The sequence below is a fragment of the Schistocerca americana genome, chromosome 1, assembly GCF_021461395.2.
Source record: "Schistocerca americana isolate TAMUIC-IGC-003095 chromosome 1, iqSchAmer2.1, whole genome shotgun sequence".
Lineage (NCBI taxonomy): Eukaryota > Metazoa > Arthropoda > Insecta > Orthoptera > Acrididae > Schistocerca > Schistocerca americana.
The window spans coordinates 269376700-269399330 of NC_060119.1; the positions used below are offsets into that span (position 1 = coordinate 269376700).

The 22631-nt window shown below is 43.4% G+C and overlaps 1 long non-coding RNA gene across 1 annotated transcript in view; it reads right to left on the minus strand.

The window, feature by feature from the left end:
* Positions 1-21421, minus strand: part of LOC124545663 — a 61123-nt gene extending 39702 nt beyond the window's left edge. The window contains exons 1-2 of the long non-coding RNA XR_006967641.1: positions 21354-21421; positions 21057-21261 (exon numbers count right to left, since the gene is read on the minus strand). This is a non-coding gene — a long non-coding RNA (uncharacterized LOC124545663). The remainder of the gene's footprint in view (positions 1-21056; positions 21262-21353) is intronic.
* Positions 21422-22631: the final 1210 nt, after the last annotated feature.

The following is a 22631-nucleotide window of genomic DNA, read 5'->3' on the forward strand; positions in this document are numbered from 1 at the left end:
TTAATGGGTTTTGGGAACCAATTTACTTGGTGAAGAAATTAGAAAAAATGCAATCAGTTGTATGAAATTGGATGACCTGCGCTGAGCTTAATGGTCTTAACGATGTGACTTTTTGCAATATGTTAACCAAATTTATCAGTTCACTCTCGTAGGAATATATGTTTCAGGGGCGGATAAGCTAAAAATATACAATTAAGGTGAGGACGACCAACTGACTGCTTCAGTGCAGATGCACAATCGCTCGAGCTCTTACGGGAAGTGGCGAAATGCTGCGAGTGATCGGGATAAAAGGCAAGGGGCATCACAACAGTGTGTGGATGAACAGGGAATTTGGGACTGACGGGAGGCGTATTAGGGTAGTCCGTGCAGTTGCTCTGACCACTGTATCCGGATGGGGCAGCGGTTGGTGCATCTGCCTACCAAGCAGGAGACGCGGGTTCGGATCGCGGTCCGGCACAAATTTTCAACTTTCCCCGTGGACTTAAATAAATGCGCTGCTATCAGCTAACGTCATTAATTCCTTTGTATCTTTATTCATAATGGCTGCGAAGTCAAAATCGGTCTGTTCATTCAGACATTTCCGAAAGAACAGACGTAACAAACATGTAATCATACATGTTTCATTTCTACCAGTCGTACGGCAGTGCAGAAATATTTACATTACACCATATGAGAATTAACACCACTATCACCGAAAACAATTACAGTGGCTTAAGGGGACATTCCTCCCTAGAACTTCTATTTTTTCATATTAACTTTATAACTGTTTCACATCTTTTTAGTGTTTACCCTTAGATCTCAAAACAATTTTAGAACTGGATTGAAATCGGCAAACTGAAAGAAAAGTTAAATTTTTGGGTGGAGTCTCCCCTTAAGCAATTCCGATTCTTCACCTGGCATCTAGCACTAAAATATTCGTAAAATGAATTAGAATTGTCGGTCATTACTTCAGCTGTAGCGCTTCTGTAGTACTGGAAGCCAAACTGTAATCCCATATGCCTATGTGATTAACAACAAGACAAATTTATAATCCGAGAAAAAGCTTACTCGGTGGTTTGCAGATATTTCATAGTCAAACAAAGGAATAGCTACTTCTGTAATTGTGTGCATAGTTGAAGTTAATAAAAATTACTTTTAGATTTTGAGTGACATTGCGTAAGTACAGTAATTTTGGTAACTGATTCTAAACTATGAAGTAAACTTACAACGAAAAAGTTTTTCTTTCCCTTTTCCCTGTTCAAGTGGCTCTGAGCACTACGCGATTTAACATCTGAGGTCATCAGTCCCCTAGAACTTAGAACTACTTAAACCTAACTAACCTAAGGACATCACACACATCCATGCCCGAGGCAGGATTCGAACCTGCGACCGTAGCAGTCGCGTGGATCCGGACTGAAGCGCCTAGAACGTCTCGGCCACAGTGACCGGCCATTTTCCCTGTAAAAATTAATATTATAACTGTAAATTTTCCCGCTTGTTGTTATGGTATAGGAATTTTCTTTTACATCTTACAATACTCGAATTTTCGATTAGTGCTCGGCAGAATATAATAAAAGAATAGGTAAGAACATCTTTCTTCGTTCTGCAACAATTTGTATTTACTCTGCGGCTGCCTCTTGTTCCTCCTGTCATTCCTGTCAGTTTTGCTCTCTTGAGCTACAAGCCTATCGAATTGAATTCAGAAGAAAAAAAAATTGTGGCATAACTTGACTAAAAGAAGGGATGGCTTGATAGGACACATTTTGAGACATAAAATAAATATCGATTTAGATTTTGAGGGAACAATAAGCAGGGTCAAATGGATGAAGGTTGCAATAGCTAGTCAAAGATGATGAGGCTTGCACTCAAGAATGGCGTCCAGCCACCCTCTACCACTGACAGATCCTGATTAACGTCAAGATAAATTCAGGGAAAAGAAAGAATACAGATAGAAGCTCTCTCTGATGTTGTGTGGACTTTCTGTTTAGCCTTATTTTCTCTGATAACCGACAAGAACGGTGAAAGGCGATTCACAACGAAATCCATACATATTATGTGTGTTAACTGTAAGATGACAGAGTTGTGAGGGGAGTGCGGGGAGAGGAGGAAAGAAGCATTGGCTGATTGGCTGGCGAGGGGAGAGGAGCCATTGGGGGGGGGGGGGGGGGGAGGACAAGGCACGCCTACCAGTTGCAGTGCTGGCACTACAAATTGAGCGTCATGCTTACACGAAAGCAGACGAAAGGCTTGCAAGTAAAACTCGCTTTAAATGTTGTTCGTAAACGAAACTGAAATCGTCATGTACATTAATATATATATATATATATATATATATATATATATATATATATATAAATGTATGTATGTTTGTCTACTATGCGCTCACAAACCATTCATCCGATTGCAATGAAACTTTGGTGAGTTGTTCTCCGAACGCCCGAAAAGAGTAATGGCCAATGTTTCAACAGTTAGGTCACTGTAGCATGCGTAGCGCAATTGAGAACCCGCAGATCTCCAATGTTGGTAGAATACATAAGAAGCCAATAAAACTTTGACAATGGCGTAATGAGACACTTCTACGGTATTAAAAGTGAAAAAAATAGGTAAAGGCTTGTCATGCAGCGGACCCGGGTTCGATTCCCACTGCTCGCAATTTTTTTTCCATTTTATTTCATTCCCCGCAATGTTAAACTATTAATTATAAAAGTTAAATATACTTAAACAGGTCATATAGTATAACGTAACTGTCAATCTCTACGTATAAAAATGAATGTATGTATGTCTGCCCTCTGTGCGGTCCCAAACCATTCATCCGATTGCGATGAAATTTGGTGATTTGTTCTCCGTACGCCCACGAAGGTTCCTAGCCGAAAAAAAAGAAATAAGACACATTCTTGCGGAGATATGACGTCATAAACAATACCCAGATTTATGCATCCACTATTTGAGAATGAGAGCACTTAGCGACTAGCAACAAACGTTACATACACTTTCAAACATTTACGAAAATCTTCCAATGCTACGCATGCTTTGTCCTGTGTATGTAGCAGCTCCCACTGAAGATTTGTAAATGGGGTAGCAATTTTTTCTGCTCCCTTTCCCTTTCGCAGCATTCAATCACACGCAATATAATTTTGCGAGCATCGCTACGTAATACTGGTTTCCTTGTAACCGTAGGCCTACCGGTAGGGGTTGTTGGCGACTCCCGAGATGGGCCAGCAACTGCCTCTTCACTCATTTTGATAGTGTTTAGCACAACTGCACGATAAAAACACGCAGAACAGTACAGCGCAAAACAATAACTAAGCAGACGACAGTGGCTACCTTGTACAACACAGTCAGCTACGTAATGTTGGCAGCAGTCGAAACTGCGTACCTACCGAAGCCTCCCGACGTTTACCGACTTCTGCCGATTCAGGACTAGGGAGAGGTCTGCCATCTAAAAGTTTACACACTGTATGTACGCATGCCTGTTGCACATCTCCTCCGAAGCCATTGGACCGATTTCAGCCACATTTAGCAAACATATTACTTACCATCTGGAAAGAAGTACTGAGGAGGCAAGAGCTAGAAACGTTCTATTGCGGCTGGGGTGATAACAGGGACATACAAAAGAGAGGAGTGGATGGATATAGGGAGAAGGCTATGTATGGTTGGGGGAGGGGGGGGGGGGGGGAAGGGAGGAGATGAACAGAGAAGAGACAGAAGAGTGGCTAGACAGAGAACGGAAAGACGAGAAAAAAAGAAAGAGGAGGTGGAGAAGATAGACAGGGGGAAGAGGGCGAGGGAGGAGATGGACAGTGAGAGGGAGAAGAAGGATGTGGACTAATAGAATTGAAATAAACAAATACCCAGGCAGTGCTGGGTACTCAATTAGTATAAAATAAATACCACCAAGTAATACTGATGCTGTTTACTTACTTTTTTATGTAGTTATATCTTTTCGTATGTCGACAAAATATTCTATAAATGTAATATTAATCATTTCAAATCACTGAATGTTTTGCATCGGTTTTTCTTTCTTGAGACATTAAGAACTCATGAATTTTCTTGTGTTTTGTCTCTTGTCTGGAAAAAGGAAAGGCTATAAACGAAAAAGAAAACTGTGGACGTTCCAAATTATGTATTTGTTAGTATTTTTTCGACTTAGAAAACGTAGGTAATTATTTTATTGGCGTTAATTCTTATTAACTAAGTGAAATCCTGTTAGCAAGACAAATGTGTAAATGCGCATCTCTGTTACGAAGAATGACAACAACGGCTTTAAAACGTCCAACAACGACGCTTCAGAAGTTAACACATTTACAGCATATTGAAGCAACCTTGTAACAGTTGCTTACCATCTGGAAAGAAGTACTGAGGGGGCAAGAGCTAGAAACGTTCTATTGCGGCTGGGGTGATAACAGGGACATACAAAAGAGAGGAGTGGATGGATATAGGGAGAAGGTTATGTATGGTTGGGGGGGGGGGGGGGGGGGAAGGGAGGAGATGAACAGAGAAGAGACAGAAGAGTGGCTAGACAGAGAACGGAAAGACGAGAAAAAAAGAAAGAGGAGGTGGAGAAGATAGACAGGGGGAAGAGGGCAAGGGAGGAGATGGACAGTGAGAGGGAGAAGAAGGATGTGGACTAATAGAATTGAAATAAACAAATACCCAGGCAGTGCATTTTCTCTGTGCTTCTACATCTGTCCTCTCTGAATCAAATGAAGTTCGTGGCAGAGAGTGCTTCTTGTTATGTCATGTATGAATCTAGGAGGGGGGGGGGGGACCTGTAGGAATAATTACAATTTGTGTCCTTTAAGATGAGCAGCTTCTCGTGAGATAAACAGCTTATTTTATCAACTGATTGTCCGTTAAAAGTGTATGACAGTTAAAAATCTTCATTTTTGTTACAGCATTTCACAAGTCAAATACATCCACGACAATTCCCTCCGCTCCTCCTTGCATATGTTCGATCTCTACTGCAGAGTAAATCCGATTTGATACGGGTCGTGCAAGTGTTTTGTATGGGATTTCTGTTGCAGACAGACTGCAGTTTCCCAATATTGTACCAATGTATAGTATCCTATCATTTACGTTACCTACAATTGTAATTATCTAAATCCAAGTCACTACTCTGAAATTCACAGTCAAGGGTCTGGAAACAGATTCATCAAACCAATTTCAGACTATGTCTTCACCGCTACACTCAAGAAATGAGCACGGGAAAAACGAGAGTTAAGTTTTTCTGTACGAGCTCCGATTTCTGTTATTATATTCTGACGGGCATTTCTTCCTATGTAGGTGAGCGCCAACAAAATATTTTCTGACTGTTAGAAGAAAATAACATTACCCCCGCCTTCGTGGCGTTACAAAACGAGTTGCACTTACTTGAACTTTTTCGATGTCTTCGGTCAGTCCTATGAAAAGGATTTTATACAGCGTAGCAGCACAACAAGGACAAACAGGTGTAATGTAGGCAATCCCTTTAGTGGACGTGTTGCATTATCTATGTTTTCTGCCAATAAATCGCAGTCTTTGGTTCGCTTTCCCACAACATTATCTATGTAATCGTTAGAAATTAAGCTAATCGTAATTGTAATCCCTAGGTAGTTATTTGAATTCATAACCTTTAGATTTATCTTGTGACTAAAATTCAACAGATTACTTTTAATAATGATGATAATCTCAAACTTTTCTTTATTAAGAGTTTGCACCATAGAGAGATTTCATCGAAATCATTTTGCAATTGGTTCTGATTTTACTATTTGTTGTACACGTCTAGTTCCGTAGGATCAAATTTAGGAGCAAATCTCCTTGGTCATGGAAGTTGTCAGTACATGAAATACAACAAAAAAGGAACAATAGATAAAATAAATTGCTTATGAATCCTAAAAACACAAGAAGCTCTAAAAGTTTACTTAAACACAGTCAGTAATGTAACTCAGAATCTAGCTCAGTTTTTCAGGGAACTCCTGGCAGGATAAAAGGACCGACCGATGAGGAAACTCTTCAGTTTACATTTGAAAGTGCGTCGGTTATTGCTAAAAATTTTGAATTATTGTGGTAAATTACTGAAAATGAATGCACCAGAATACTGCACGCCTTTCTGCTCAGGAGTCCAGGAAATGCGATCCAAATGCAGATTGAATTTCTGCCTCATATTAACTGAGTGAAAGCTGCTGATTATTGGGAATAAGTTGGTACTGTTAACCAAAAACGACATTAAGGAATCTGTATATTAAGAGGCCCATGTCAAACTGCACAGACTAGTAAACAGGGTCGAAAAGAGTTTCGCGAATGTACACCTCTTATTGTCCAAACCACTTATTGTCCGAACAGCCCGTTTTTGAGCCAAAAATACGCTTTCAGAACCGGAAGAATTACCTTAAAATATAGTGCCATATATGACAAGCGAATAAAAATAAGCAAAGTAGACTACTTTTCGAGTCGAACTGTCACTTCAGATACCGTTCTTGTAGTGGAAATGGTAGCATTAAATCATTGAATAAGGCCGTAAACATGAGCTTTGCAATACAGTCTAACAGGGCTTCCCAACCTGTGGTCCGCGGACCCCTTAGGGGTCCGCCGGCTCTTTGTAGGGGGTCCGCGGCCACCTTTCACCAAATCGTGTAAAATAATGAGTAAAATTATTGAATAAAAACGTGAAAATCAACTTCGTCACTATTTTTTTTCGTGTGAAAAACATGTGTACTTTTACTTCAGGTCGTATCCCCAAGCAGCCTTTGCTGTTCCAAAGTGAGAACGTATACACAGTTTAGTGCCGGAGAATGCGGCTTCTCTGATCGACTGTTTAGCAACAGTACGGGGGTCGTTTGTGCCCCGGCTCACGGCGCTAGATGCACTGAAACCTTTTACGCATGCGCGGAACGAGCTTTGTCGACCAATCACAGCGCTCGCTGGCACGTATGCGGCCCAAGGCATCATTAAATGTTAAACTTGCTTTGTCAGTGCACTACCTATTTCATAAGTCGATTTTTTACCAGTTTATTGCTTCTAACACGGATCAGTGGCTGAAGTGAGGATCATTGAAGGAGGGTGCAGTTTCTCCATCGCCTTCACAACAAGGGAAGTTTCCAGTTGAAATGAATGAGGAGGGAGGACGACCAAAGGAAGACTTTACATACATCTGAACATTTTTCTTCGGATTCCACGAAAAATCACACACACACACACACACACACACACACACACACACACACACACACATACACACACGACTGTTACGAAATATGCATGCTTCTTACACAACAGTCGCCAAATAGTGGAAGTGAACTGACCATAAGCGACAGCTTGTCAACAGCGAACAGTTTGGACGTGACGTTGATTGCTCTTGGAGGAAGACAGCTCCATCGTGTGAAATTTCAATTACCAAGTAATTTTAATCCGGCTATAGTGTGCAGAACAAAGGGAGTAAATCCACTAGTAAGTGTCTCGATACAGTGGGAAGTCCGCCATGGAGTTTCGACTGAAGAAGGGGTCCGCCAGCTGAAAAGGTTGGGAAGCCCTGCGAGTCTACTATCAGTAAATTTGAATTGTTCAATCTCACCAACCATACGACAATTCTTTGTAATATAACGCCAGGTTTTTTTGAGCTGTGCCGGCCGGTGGGGCCGAGCGGTTCTAGGCTCTACAGTTTGGAACCGCGCGACCGCTACGGTCGCAGGTTCGAATCCTGCCTCGGGCATGGACGTGTGTGATGTCGTTTAGCCGGCCAGTGTGGACGAGTGGTTCTAGGCGCTTCAGTCTGGAACCGCGTGGCCGCTATGGGCGCAGGTTCGAATCCTGCCTCGGGCATGGGAGTGTGTGAGGTCCTTAGGTTAGTTAGGTTTAAGTAGTTCTAAGTTCTAGGGGACTGATGACCTCGGTGGTTAAGTCCCATAGTGCTCAGAGCCATCATCTGTTGAGCTGTGTGCTAGAAACTGGTTCTTGTATGTATGTATGTATGTATGTATGTATGTATGCACTGAACTGGGGACCTAGAAACTACGAAGAGGCTTCGTCCCCGCCGTAGACCTCAGTGGTACACAACCCCACAACAGGCTACAGCAGTCCACTCACCCCACCACCGCCCCACACCGAAAACAGAGTTATTGTGCGGTTCGCCCCCCAGGGACGCCCCCCGGGAAAGTCTTACAACAGACGAGTGGAACCCCAATGTTTGCGTGGTAGAGTAATTATGGTGTCCGCATACGTGGAGACAGTGTTTGCGCAGCAATCGCCGACATAGTGTAGCTGAGACGGAATAAGGGGAACCAGCCCGCATTCGCCGAGGCAGATGGAGATCCGCCTTAAAAGCCATCCACAGGCTGGCCGGCACACCGGACCTCGACACAAACCCGCCGGGAGGATTCGTGCTGGGGACAGACACGCCTTCCCACTCGGGAAGCAGTGCGTTAGACCGCCGCGCGGCTAGCCGGGCGGGCAAAACTGAGTCTTACTGTGATTTAGCGGAAGTTTATTTTATGAAAGCCATGAACGTGTATACTGAACAGCACTGTTTGAAACAGTGTTGCACACAATATCCTTTCCTACTATAACAGCGTCATCAGCAAACATAAATATTTTGAAATTACCTGCAATAATACAAGGGATATCATTTACGTAAATAAGAAACAGGGGATTGCCCCAGCACTGATCACTGGTGCACCCCGCTTTTAGCTGTGTCCCATTCAGACCCCACATCATAACCATTCTCAGGATTGCGGAGAATGATCTTTTGCTCTTTGTTACTAAAGCAAGAGAAGAATCATTTGTGAGCTATTCCCTTAATTCCATAATGGTCCAAATCCTAGAGCAATATTTTGTGATCAACACAACCAGACCTCTTTGTTAAGCCAGAAAAGATGCCTAGCGATCGAAACCCTTTATTTAATCCATCCAGTACATCACAGACAAAATATAGCATTTTCAGTTGTTAAACCACTTCTAAAACTAAACTGTTCATTTCGCAGCAAATTAAGTGAAATGAAACAATTAAGTTACTCTTACATACATAGTCTTTTCAATAACTTTCGCAAACACTGATGTCATAGTAATAGGTCTTTATACCTTACTCCATATTTACAAAGCGGCTTCACTAGACGGCACCTGCAAAGAATCTAAGAGGGTACTCCTTCATCCCTGATCTAGATTAGGAACAGGAGAGGGCCTATAAGATTTCCTTGAGGATCGCCAGTCATCACTTCCTTTTTATTCGATGACTTTTCGTCAGACACTGCAAACTGTGACCTATCTAAAAGAAAATCACGAATCCAATTGCACAACTGAGACGATATTCACAGGCCCGCAGTTTGACTAAATGTCGCTTATGAGTAATGGTGTTAAAAGCCTTCTGGAAATTTAGAAATATTCAATAAATCTGAGATCCACCTACAGATAGCAGTCGTCACTTCGTGTGAATAAAGAGCTAGTTCTGTTCCACAGCAATGATATATTCTGAATCCGTGTTGACTATGTATCAACACGCCATTTCCTTCGATGTAATTCATGATATTCGAACACAATATATGTTCCAAAATCATGACGCAATTCGACGTCTGTGATATGGATCAGTAATTTGGCGGATTACTCCTATTTCCTGTCTTGAAAACTGGTGTGCCCTGCGTAACTAATCAGTCTTTAGGAACTGACCTTCCGTTGATCAAACGATTGTGTGTGGTCATTCCACTTCATACCTCTACACTTCGTTACTCCCAAATACCTGGATGGTATGACTGGTCTGGTTGTGACTAATTAATCCTGAGGTCAAAGGAAATCACGTTTCTTGAAGTTCACAAGTTCGTACAACTGTAAATAAAGAGCCATGTACAGACTTAGTAGAAGGTTGATATTCTCTCGAGATCTAACTGCATATTACCGCAGCTCTTAACACGAATAATTTACTCATAGATATCATAGATAACAGTGTCATCTGAGAAAAGTTTGAGGTTATACGTAATACTATCTATTAAGTCACTAATACGTTACATGAACAGGAACAATATTATAACACCCTCCGCCAAAACGCTAGATATTAATTCAATGTGTGTTTATGATTCTCTGTCGGTGGCAACGTGCTGCATGCTGACTCATTGAAAAATTTTCGACCCAATCGTTGACCAGTTTAGATATCCCGTAGAAATGTATATTTGGAATGTCTGTTCTTAAAAGTATAACGTACGCTTTAACAGTACAGAGAAAAGACACTTATTACGAGCAGTTAAATGTAGCAACATCCTTAAAAATAGCTTAATACTGTCAGTTTTTCATGGATATAATGATATGTTTCTATATTTTTTCAGGTAAGGCGGTGCGCTGATGCTTGGACGCTGCTTGAGAGGCTACATTTTGGCCATAACGATACCAACCAACTGGAGAGAGCAGAGAAATAATTAGGAAGCGTCAGGGTGAGTTCACACTTAGAGCTCAACCCCTAGTTTAGTAGTCGACTGCAGCCGACGGAAACAGACCACCGTATGTATATTAGCAGTAGTGTTACTCTTTATTGAGCACAGTCTATGGAAGTACTAGAAACAATTTAATGTTAACGCCATTTCGAGCACACTCTTTCTGAGCCACCGTCATATACTACACTACTGGCCATTAAAATTGCTACACTAAGAAGAAATGCAGATGATAAACGGGTATTCATTGGAGAGATATATTATACTAGAACTGACATGTGATTACATTTTCACGCAATTTGGGTGCATAGATACTGAAAAACAACTACCTCTGGCCGTAATAACGGCCTTGATACGCCTGGGTATTGAGTCAAACAGAGCTTGGATGGCGTGTACAGGTACAGCTGCCCATGCAGCTTCAACACAATACCACAGTTCATCAAGAGTAGTGACTGACGTATTGTGACGAGCCAGTTGTTCGGTCACCATTGACCAGACGTTTTCAATTGGTGAGAGGTCTGCAAAATGTGCTGGCTAGGGCAGCAGTCGAACATTTTCTGTATCCAGAAAGGCCCGTACAGGACCTGCAACATGCGGTCGTTCATTATTCTGCTGAAATGTAGGATTACGCAGGGAGCGAACGAAGGGTAGAGCCACGGGTCGTAACACTTCTGAAATGTAACGTCCACTGTTCAAAGTGCCGTCAATGCGAACAAGAGGTGACCGAGACGTGTAACCAGTGGCACCCCATACCATCACGCCGTGTGATACGCCAGTATGACGATGACGAATACACGCTTCCAATGTGCGTCCACCGCGATGTCACCAAACACGGATGCGACCATCAAGCTGTAAACAGAATATGGGTTCATCCGAAAAAATGACGTTTTGCCATTCGTGCACCCTTGTTCGTCGTTGAGTACACCATCGCAGGCGGTCCTGTCTCTGATGCAGCGTCAAGGGTAACTGCAGCCATGGTCTCCGAGCTGATAGTCCATGCTGCTGCAAACGTCGTCGAGCTGTTCGTGCAGATGGTTGTTGTCTTGCAAACGTTCCCATCTGTTGACTCAGGGATCGAGACGTGGCTGCACGATTCGTTACAGCCATGCGGATAAGATGCCTGTCATTTCGACTGCTAGTGATACGAGGCCGTTGGGATCCAGCACGGCGTTCCGTAATACCCTCCTGAACCCACCGATTCCATATTCTGCTGATAGTTATTGGATCTCGACCAACGCGAGCAGTTATGTCGCGATACGATAAGCCGCAATCGCGATAGGCTACAATCCGACCTTTATCAAAGTCGGAAACGTGATGGTACGCATTTCTCCCCCTTACACGAGGCATCACAACAACGTTTCACCAGGCAACGCCGATCGGCTGCTGTTTGTGTATGAGAAATCGGTTGGAAACTTTCCACATGTCAGCACGTTATATGGGTCACCACCGGCGCCAACCTTGTGTGAATGCTCTGTAAAGCTAATCATTTGCATATCACAGCATCATCTTCCTGTCTGTTAAATTTCGCGTCTGTAGCACGTCCTCTTCGTTGAGTAGCAATTTTAATGGCCAGTAGGGTAGTTGTCCGCGGCGTTTTCATAAATGCATTTCTGAACGAGGTTGTAGTTCAAACTACAAGAGTAAACAAAATATTGTTTCACAACTCTTGTATCTCCCTACGCGAGCCATGGAATCGTGATGTCTTAGGGCACATAAAAGCGCTATGATATATTACAATGCACCTTAGATGTAATGGGACTCCTATACATTCTGTTCATTTGACCTCTTCTGCAAAAGCCTTGGATTTCACATGGATGTAATATGTTCCAGTACTGTTTCTAGTATCAGAAGGTAATTCGACAGTATCCTGATAGATCAATTTTCTCCATACACTACGGATCTCTTACATATTCAGGAGGTATTTCCTTATTTCCTTTTCCTGCAGCCACGCTGAAAATCAGAACGTCTTAATACTCTACGAACATGAAACCAAAAAATTTTCTGGAATGCAACAGAAATAGTTTCGAACAAAATGACATCAGACTATACACAGTTATTCAACAGATCAACTGCATACAGCGTCACATGTTTACTGTGTCAATAAATTAGTTTGAGGAAAGTACACATCATCTGAGGAATGTCACATTATTACAAACAGACTGAGATAGTAGGCATCAAAGCGACTGCTCATTTAAATGATACTTGTTACACGCCAAAAATGAGACAAGGCAAACTGCATTTTTCTGTTTCAAAAGATAGTTTTTATACCTATCTGACACCATGTTTCAAATAAACTGCTCCAAATAATTTCTTATAAAACATGCCCTTATATGGCAATGTCACTGGCACCAGTGACGTCACAGCCGGCAGTTAGCGTATATAATGGTGCACCAACAGCCCACTGGCAGTCATACCACTTGACAATGGCCAAAGAGTGCTTGGCCGAAAGCTCGTGTAGTTTTAAGCAATTTTATTCAATGTTATCCCCGCGAGACTCTGCATTCTTACAGCGTTTGAAAGCGTTCAAGCTGTCGTCAAAAGCAAAGAAATAGCTTGTCTCCAGAAAGAGGAGAGACTGTTGGTTACTATGTATAATGTCGTGGTCAATCAAAGACCTAAAGTGTCAGCATTTTGGAAGTATCGTAACAAAACTGGCAGTCATCACTTTCCTTGGTAGAATAATTGCATAAATGTACTGAAACGAATTTCGCGTGTTTATTCTTTAAACTAAAATCTTCGGCATTGGTAGAAATGAAGACCTCCAAACAAAGAGGCGTGTAACATAGTGCTGAAGAATTCAACAATTCAGACATCTTGTGTACTTCCTTGACTTCTGTATGGAGTAAAAGTATCAGGAATATATGCAACATTTGTCAACATGAGTTGCTTCTAATAACTTTGATCCCTAAATAACGAGTAATGTACTTAATGAAACAGAATATGGTCCTGGACGAGCTCTTTAATTGAAGGTATTCAGGAAGACTAATTAATGCTTTAAAACATTCTAATTTGCACCGCGAGACTGAATTCCGACTAATGACGTTGCACAAACGTGAAGCAGTAAGGAAAGCGGAGCAGAGACGAATAAGTAAGCCTTCTAACAATGATACTGACTGAAAATGGGGAAATCTACTGACGTAAGCGACTCTGCGACATTGCTGTGGCCTGGTGCCTGGGAACTAGCGTCTCGGAAACGACGTAGCTGCTCTGCTGATCGCTTGCTATTGCCTTGAGCGTCTATGCAAAGTGGTTGAATGATGAGGAAACTACCAATGGTTAAAGGGGTGATGGACGTCCCCGAGTCATCACAGAGCGTGCAGGTAGGAGGCTTGTCCGCTCCATAAAGCAGGAAAGGTGGCGATCAGTGGCAAATCTGACGACAGAGCACAATATGGTCCAAGAACATGCGTTTCGGAATCATCGAAATTGGACACTAGGTCAAGTGAAACATGTTGCCAGGACCGGTGAATTATTATAATATTATTATATATTATGTGTATTATATATATTATTATATATAATTATTATTATAATTGTTATACCAATTCAGTGATAGTGTCCGGAGGAGCCGTCATCCCGGCGAACTGGTACTCTTTCACCGCGCCACGGACGCAGTATTATGGTATGGCGAAGGTTAAACTGTACTTTCGTGGTGTCTGTGGTAGTAATCGAAGACATCATGAGAGTTCTGGACCACACCGAGCGAGGTGGCGCAGTGATTAGCACACTGCACTCGCATTCGGGAGGACGACGGTTCAATCCCGTCTCCAGCCATCCTGACTTAGGTTTTCCGTGATTTCCCTAAATCGTTTCAGGCAAATGCCGGGATGGTTCCTTTGAAAGGGCACGGCCGATTTCCTTCCCCATCCTTCCCTAACCCGAGCTTGCGCTCCGTCTCTAATGACCGCGTTGTCGACGGGACGTTAAACACTAACCTCCTCCTCCTCAGTTCTGGACCATGTGAAATTTTCAGAATTAAATTTTCACTTTGCAGTTTAGTGTGCGCTGGTACGTAACTTTCGTATTTTAAAACGAGACGAGGTGCTGGTGGAAGTAAAGGTGTGCTTCGGTAGCTTGGTCGGTAGAATACCTGGCCGCGAAAGGCAAAGGTCCCATTCGAACGTCGATCCAGCACACAGTTTTAATCTGCCAGGAAGTTTTATGTGAATGTTATTTCAGACCAATTGCATCACTACGTAACAGGCGTCTTTCCTGAAGGCGACTGCCTCTTCCAACGCTGTTAACTTCTCGTGCAAGGCCAGAATCATGCTACAGTGGTTTCAAAAGCACGACGGTGAACTCACATTGATGTCTTCGCCACAAAATTCACCGTATCTGAAACGGATGGAACACATCTGGGACGGTATCGAACGCCAGGTCAGAGAAAACAAGCCATCGACCTGTAATTTATGGAAATTGCGTGACCTGAGCGTAGACTAGTGGCACCACATCCCTTCGGAAACCAAGCGAGGACTTTCCAAATCCATACCACGCAAAGTCACTTTTTTATTACGGTTCAAAAGTGGATGAACACGCCTTTAAACTGGTGGTCATAGTTTTTGTACTTTCAACATTGCAGCACAGTCAGAAATCGTGATAATCTAATATATAAGAAACTATCAGCCTCGATTGCGGTAATGAAACGAACCTTTACCTAGGTTTCAGCTCAAATAATTGAGCCTTCTTCAGAAGATATACCCGGATATATAATTTGTCTAAGAGGGCATGGTCTAGAAATAAAACTAAAACAGCCTGAATAGGCGTGGTCACATTTTAAAAATGCGGTGCGTAAGTACTAAGTCAACATCAAGACTTAACTTAAGCTCTGGCGTGCGCCTCGTCTCCATGCACGCCGTGTGCTGGGCCTCGGGAGCTCACGTGGTTTCATTACCTCAATCTACGCTGATAGTTTCTTAATATTGGTGGTCATAGTGTTACGGCTCATCTGCCTGTGTCTTGTATGGAAATGATCCGAAGCGCAGTGTTTACCAATAGTTTTTTATTCACTGTGGATAAATAAGAAAAATGTTCAAATGTGTGTGAGATCTTATGGGACCTAACTGCTAAGGTCATCAGTCCCTAACCTGACACACTAGTTAACCTAAATTATCCTAAGGACAAACACACACACCCATGCCCGAGAGAACTCGAACCTCCGTCGGGACTAGCCGCACAGTCCATGACTGTAGCGCCCTAGACCGCATGGCTATCCCGCGCGGCGGATAAATAGGAAAGTAAGTTCTGTCCGGTACATAAAAATTCCTCTACAGATTCGAATCCACGGCTGAAATGAAGAAACGTTAACGTAAAGAAGACAAAATACGGGGGGCAGTCAGTGTCTGATTTTTCCACAGAGATATTTTCTGAAAGGGAATAAATCCTTGAATGTGCAACAGATAAAAATGTCTTTTGTAGTTCCTTTGTTCTTTTCTTCTTACATAATATAAACCAGGATATTTCAACTCCTAAGCCGGCCGGAGTGGCCGAGCGGTTCTAGGCGCTACAGTTTGGAGCCGCGCGACCGCTACAGTCGCAGGTTCGAATCCTGCCTCGGGCATGGATGTGTGTGATGTCCTTAGGTTAGTTAGGTTTAAGTAGTTTTAAGTTCTAGGGGACTTACGACCTCAGCAGTTGAGTCCCATAGTGCTCAGAGCCATTTTCAACTCCTAAAGGATTCAAGACTGGATTAATAAGAAGTAGAGAAAAGTTCAGATGGTGATGTTAAGGCTTCATGTATTGTACATAGCCATCCCCCTCTCCCCACATGCGTACGACTTACTGAACATTCAGACTGTAACGAAGTGAAACTGCTGGAAATATCCTACTTTGAGATTTTATTCAACCTGGGCGTCACATTCTCAACTTCTGTCATGGGGAACCGTCAGATACCTGTTCCACACTTTGTCGTTTTGTGGTAGGTTCGTACTGGTAAGTCCAAGGTTCATCACCCGTGGCGATTTTTTTTTTCCGGAAAACACCGCCCACGTTTTTTCATTTCAGTCAAGTCGCGGTAGCCGTCCAAGTGTCACTGGTTTTCTCATTTTCAAAACATTCTGAGGATTGTCTCGAACAGTTGATTTAGAGATGTTCAGTTCGTTGGTCCCTTGCGATCTGTGACACAACAACGTTGAAACACTAGGTCGCTCGTCCACTGCTGAATACTGCCTGCTCACAAGCGACTGGTCGAATGCACGTTTATTGTTCACAATTCTGCATCTGCGTACATATTCCAAGCCAGCGTACGGTGCATCACAGGTGGTACGTAATGCCACTACTAGTCATTTTTCTCCTGAGCTGCTTGCAGACAGAGCGAGGGAAAACGACTGTCTGTATGCCTCAGTACGAGCCCTAATTTCTCTTATCTTCGCAGTCATAACGCGAAATTTACGTTGGCGACAGTAGAATCTCTCGACAATCAGTTTAAAATGCTAGTTCTCTAATTTTTCTCAATAGTTGCTAGTCGCAGCTGCCTCCGTAGTTACTGAACTGACGTTGCTTGTACACCAGGAATAAAACCAGTCTCGGAACTTTTTGGTAAAACGGTGTATGTTAACAGAAGTACAAAGAGTTTGCTACGTACTGTCACGGAGACAACAGTTTCTCAAAATTCTGGCGCTAGGGAAAGAGAACTCCAAACATGATGCGTATCTCTCAGATATTCTACGAGACCCAGGTGTACCCTCCAGGAAATACTAAACCTGCCGATATCACCCTTCTGCTTTGTCCCACATCATCATAAAAGTGCGAATATACACTAGTTATCCACACATGAGTAAAATACACACGTTAACAAAGCTTACAGATATTCGCACGACAACACATACGCTGCCTTCACCAACAAACAATTAAACAGTCACTGCATATCTAACTTAGACTTAGGGCTGTGCTACAGTTCAGCCTATAGGAAAACGCTACATAAAAAAGAACAAAGGCAAAATAAATATTACCAGTGTTCTATTCAATTAGTATGGCTGCTGACCCAACAACATCATTATGATACGTGTCAAAGTATTCGTACAGATAGGTTCAGTCACGATTCCAGGAGAGCCGTTCAGCCAGTCTGGTATGGCGTTGGCTGGTAGCCGGAAGGTTATAAGAAATCTAGAGAGAGAAAAAGCGTACTGTACCTGCACGTCCTGACAATCTGAACAAGATAAATGTAGTCGGCAGGTTCTGCTACGTATCGTGTACTCAGTAGACTGGGTGAGACAGCGGAGAAATTCGAGAAACATTTTGGGGAAATGAGGATTGGTGGATGTGTACAACTGAGATCTAAGGAAGAAATGTGCAGAATGTGTAACATCGTCAACTAGAAACATACATGTGTTGCTCCACAGACGTTATACAAGCTGATTTTTTCGACCGTATACAAACTCTAGGGATTGATCGATGAGAGAGTACGGAACAAAAAGGGTCTAATGAACTTATGTCCGAAAATCCGAGGATTCCATGATATATACCATATATTAAGTCATATATTGTTACAGAGACTGCGGTCTAATAAGCGCTGCACCATGCAAACAGTTACTATACTTGTTGAAAATCGTTTCCATGCGTCTCAAGGCGTGTGTGTGCGCACATTTTCTATCTGACCGGTCAGAGGCAGCATGAATACGCTGCTCCAGTGTCTCGACATCCGGAGTGGGCTCCGCATACGCTTTTGAGATGGCCTCATAACCAGAAATCGCACGAATTGAGATGTGATTAACGAGCAGGCCATAAACTGGACCTCCTCGTCAGATCCATCGGCCAGGGAAGACACGATTGAGATGCGTGCGGACTTTTAACAGCGAAGTCGGCTGGAGAACCAGTGTCTCAATGGCATTTCTTTCTGCAGGGGAGGCAAAGTCACCCGCAAGAAACGCCCATAGCTCAGACACGTTATGCGACTTGGAGGAAATATTGTTCCAAAAATATGGTCAACAGTTATCCCGACACACACTTTCCGGCTGCACCCGTGCTGATGAAATGAAATGAAATGAAATGATCGTGTGGAGTTGTTGGCCGGGGGGCTCCGTCCCGGGGAAGATTGGCCACCGGGTGCAAGTCTTACTTCGGTTGAGGCCATATTGGGTGACTTGCAAGTCCGTGATGATGAGGAGGACAACACAGCACTCAGTTCACGGGCGCAGAAAATCTCCAACTCTGCCGGGAAATGATCTGGGCCCGCTGCATGGTAGGCAATCACGTTACCACTTTTGTTTTATCTCATTTTGTTCGTTATTGTTCGCTGTATTCGTTCGGGGCGGACGTGCCATGACACCCATTCATGTTCTTCGTTGATCGTTGATCCTTTCACTCGGTTTTTTTTTTTTTTTTTTTTTTTTTTTTTTTTTTTTTTTTTTTTTTTTTTTTTTTTTTTACAAGGGCAGCTAACGACACTGACCGAATACGTACCGAGCGAGGTGGCGCAGTGGTTAGACACTGGACTCGCATTCGGGAGGACGACGGTTCAATCCCGCGTCCGGCCATCCTGATTTAGGTTTTCCGTGATTTCCCTAAATCACTCCAGGCAAATGCCGGGATGGTTCCTTTGATCCTTTGAAAGGGCACGGCCGACTTCCTTCCCTAATCCGATGAGACCGATGACCACGCTGTCTGGTCTCCTTCCCCAAACTAACCAACCAACCAACCAACCGAATACGCTGAGCTACCGTGCCGGATATCACTCAGCTAAGCAGGCGGACTACCCAAGCTGATGATTCGTTTTAAATGGGAGTTCTGCATACTAGCCGGCCGCTGTGGCCGAGCGGTTCTAGGCGATACAGTCCGGAACCGCGCGACTGCTCCGGACGCAGGTTCGAATCCTGCCACGGGCATGGATGTGTGTGATGTCCTTAGGTTAGTTAGGGGACTGATGACCTCAGATGTTAAGTCCCATAGTGCTCAGAGCCATTCGAACCATTTTTTCTGCATACTATTGTTATGAAAATTGAAGATACCACTCCGCGTAAGGATTGCCTCGTCTGTGGATAGGATGGGTGACACAAATCCCGGAATCGTGGTTGCCTGGTGAAGAAACCAGTGACAAAACTGGTCCCGACTTGGAAAGTCTGTGGCTAGTATGCACTGTACGCACTCTCGATTCAAATACGGTATCATTGTAAACAACGCTCTATCACATCCACTGCAAGGTGAGTCAGCAATAGAAGTGAATCGGATACAACATTACCAATTACAATGGCAGGAGACGGTGCTATGGCATGACACATGAGGAACAGAAACATCCTCTAAGACGAAACCACGCACACTCTGACTGTGGCTGCCTGCTAGAGCGCGTATTAGACCCTAGTCTCTGTAAAAGAGTGTGATAGAATAAATGGTCCCTAGTACGGAAACCATGCATTTCAGGACATAACTTAGACTTATTTTGTTCCGTTTCCTCTCATCGATCAATCTCTAGAATTTGTACACTGTGGAACAAATCACCCTGTGTGTACTGGACAATAAGCGGCTGACTAGGAAGGAACGGGAGCTTCAGAATCCCAAAGAAAACAAAACCGAAATATTTTCAAGAATGCAAAAAAGACTTGCAACAACTTTACATCCCACAAAGAATATCTCGAAATTTGTGGTAAGGTCTTATGGGACCAAATTGCTGAGGTCATCGGTCCCTAAGCTTACACATTACTTTATCTGACTTAAACTAACTTACGCTAAGGACAACATACACACACACATTTCTGAGGGAGGACTCGAACCACCGATGGGAGGAGCCGTGGAGACCGTGACAAGGGGCCCTAGACCGCGCAGCTACCCTGCGTGGCTCATCCAATAAAGCACATTCGGAAACGGGGATGGATTCAAATACATTGTATATACGCGTGAGGAATGCAGGGTGGAAAAAAAAGACCAGAAAACTGAAGAAAGTCAGATGTATTCTTCTACAGGCTTTCCTAACCATTGTTATTGATAGTAAAATCTGAGATGTTAGCCGTCTCACATTCATCTTCATACTTCAATACTCGACGTTTGGACACCTTTGCTAAGTTGATCGTCAGATTTCTATTTGCGTCCCCAGTGGCTGGACACTCAGCCAACCAAGAACATCAGAAGATATATGAAGATCATTCCAAGAGAGAAACTGAAATGTCGACTATTGAAAAAGTTTGAATGAGGCGGCCTAACAATTTAGAGATTTTACTGTCACAAGGCCTAGACCAAAATGTCGATTTCATCAGTGGCTCAGCTGCGAAACGGCAGGTCAGCTGTGAGTATGTTCTGATTTGGCTTCACATACGTAACAGCTGCCTTACCAGGAGAGAGGAAACACTAAAACTTAACGATGCTAGGATTCCATCACTGGCAAAATCTACACTGACTGAATTTCAATTCAAAGTGGCAACGGGCAGAGTTGAAGCTATCCAATAAAATAGGGTCAATCTCAGCCAGTCATAAAATGCAAAACCATCCAAAGATGCACGGGTCAGAAATGAAAATTGACGTGGAGACTAACAGAGCAATCAATGGTAGACAGTCACAGAAAATGACAGCGCTGACGAAACGTCTGGAAGATGAAATATTAGTCGACACCCATATGCCTTAGAATCGAAAACCTGTCAAATTCCACACAATTTTTATTATTAACACATATTTCAGTGAGACTCAATTAAAATATTAGAGTTTTGCTTGGATCTTGGAAACGTTTCGGCCCACAAGAGGTAAAGCAGTTATAAATTGTCCGTCACTTACCAAAGTCAACGTAATAGTCACTAACTCAGACAAACCCTGCATTCATTTGGCACAGTTTGCGTACACCTTTCTCTTCAGTGATGAATAAAATAACTTGTAACTTCACAAGCCTTTTCTCTCTTCTCTCACTCCTTCCACCCACACGTCTTCAGGCGCAAGTAATGCCCGCATTATCCCATCTGTTTATGATGACATTGACGAAATACTGAACACAAATATAGAATAAACAACATTAATGAAATTTTCGAATATACAGCGTCTTCTATGCCACCAGACTCTGCACACGACGCTACCTACGGCATCTTGCGCCGCATCATGCACTGCTGAGAAGAGCAGTGAGAGGGGATTCTACACTCAATGCGCGTGGGCTGGTCGTAGTCACGTCTGTCCTCGCGACGCCAGCTAACCTAACAGATGTGGAGAGGGGGGTGGGAGGAGGGGGGGGGGGGGAGCGAGGCTCTGTGCCGAAGGTCGGCAGAGGCGCGGTGTGAATTCTAGCATCCTCGTTTTTCCGACCTCGCCTGCACGGCTCAGTGAAATTCTTGGTATACTTCATGCGTGTACTGCATAAAAGGTATGAACGTGAGCGATATCTCGTCAGCTCGTCAGCTGGTCTCACTCGTGGTGAACGTTTGATTTTAATCCTGATTACAAATCAGTAACCTAATGAATCGGTTGCGTAGTGAACCTGTCCCAACTGAACGATTCGATTCTTTGAAAAACAATAATAAAACGTCGTAAACTTTAGGGCCAAAAGTGATGCCAAGGTGCCTGCTCAGCCAAAATATCTCCGTACATATTCGTTACTTGAAAGTTCATTTGAGACTGGGTTTTATTATTCACTACTGGCCATTAAAATTGCTACACCATGAAGATGATGTGCTACAGACGCGAAATTTAACCGACAGCAAGAAGATGCTGTGATATGCAAATGATTAGCTTTTCAGAGCATTCAAACAAGGTTGGCGCCGGTGGCGACACCTACAACCTGCTGACATGAGGAAAGTTTGCAACCGATTTCTCATACACAAACAGCAGTTGACCGGCGTTGCCTGGTGAAATGTTGTTGTGATGCCTCGTGTAAGGAGGAGAAATGCGTGCCATCACGTTTCCGACTTTGATAAAGGTCGGATTGTAGCCTATCGCGATTGCGGTTTATCATATCGCGACATTGCTACTCGCGTTGGTCGAGATCCAATGACTATTGCCGCGTGGGATTAGCCGAGCGGTCTAGGGCGCTACAGTCATGGACTGAGCGGATGGTCCCGGCGGAGGTTCGAATCCTCCCTCGGGCATGGGTGTGTGTGTTTGTCCTTGGGGTAATTTAGGTTAAGTAGTGTGTAAGCTTAGGGACTGATGACCTTAGCAGTTAAGTCCCATAACATTTCACACACACACAATGACTATTAGCAGAATATGGGATCGGTGGGTTCAGGAGGGTATTACGGAACGCCGTGCTGGATCCCAACGGCCTCGTATCACTAGCAGTCGAGATGACAGGCATCTTATCCGCATGGCTGTAACGGATCGTGCAGCCACGTCTCGATCCCTGAGTCAACGGATGGGAACGTTTGC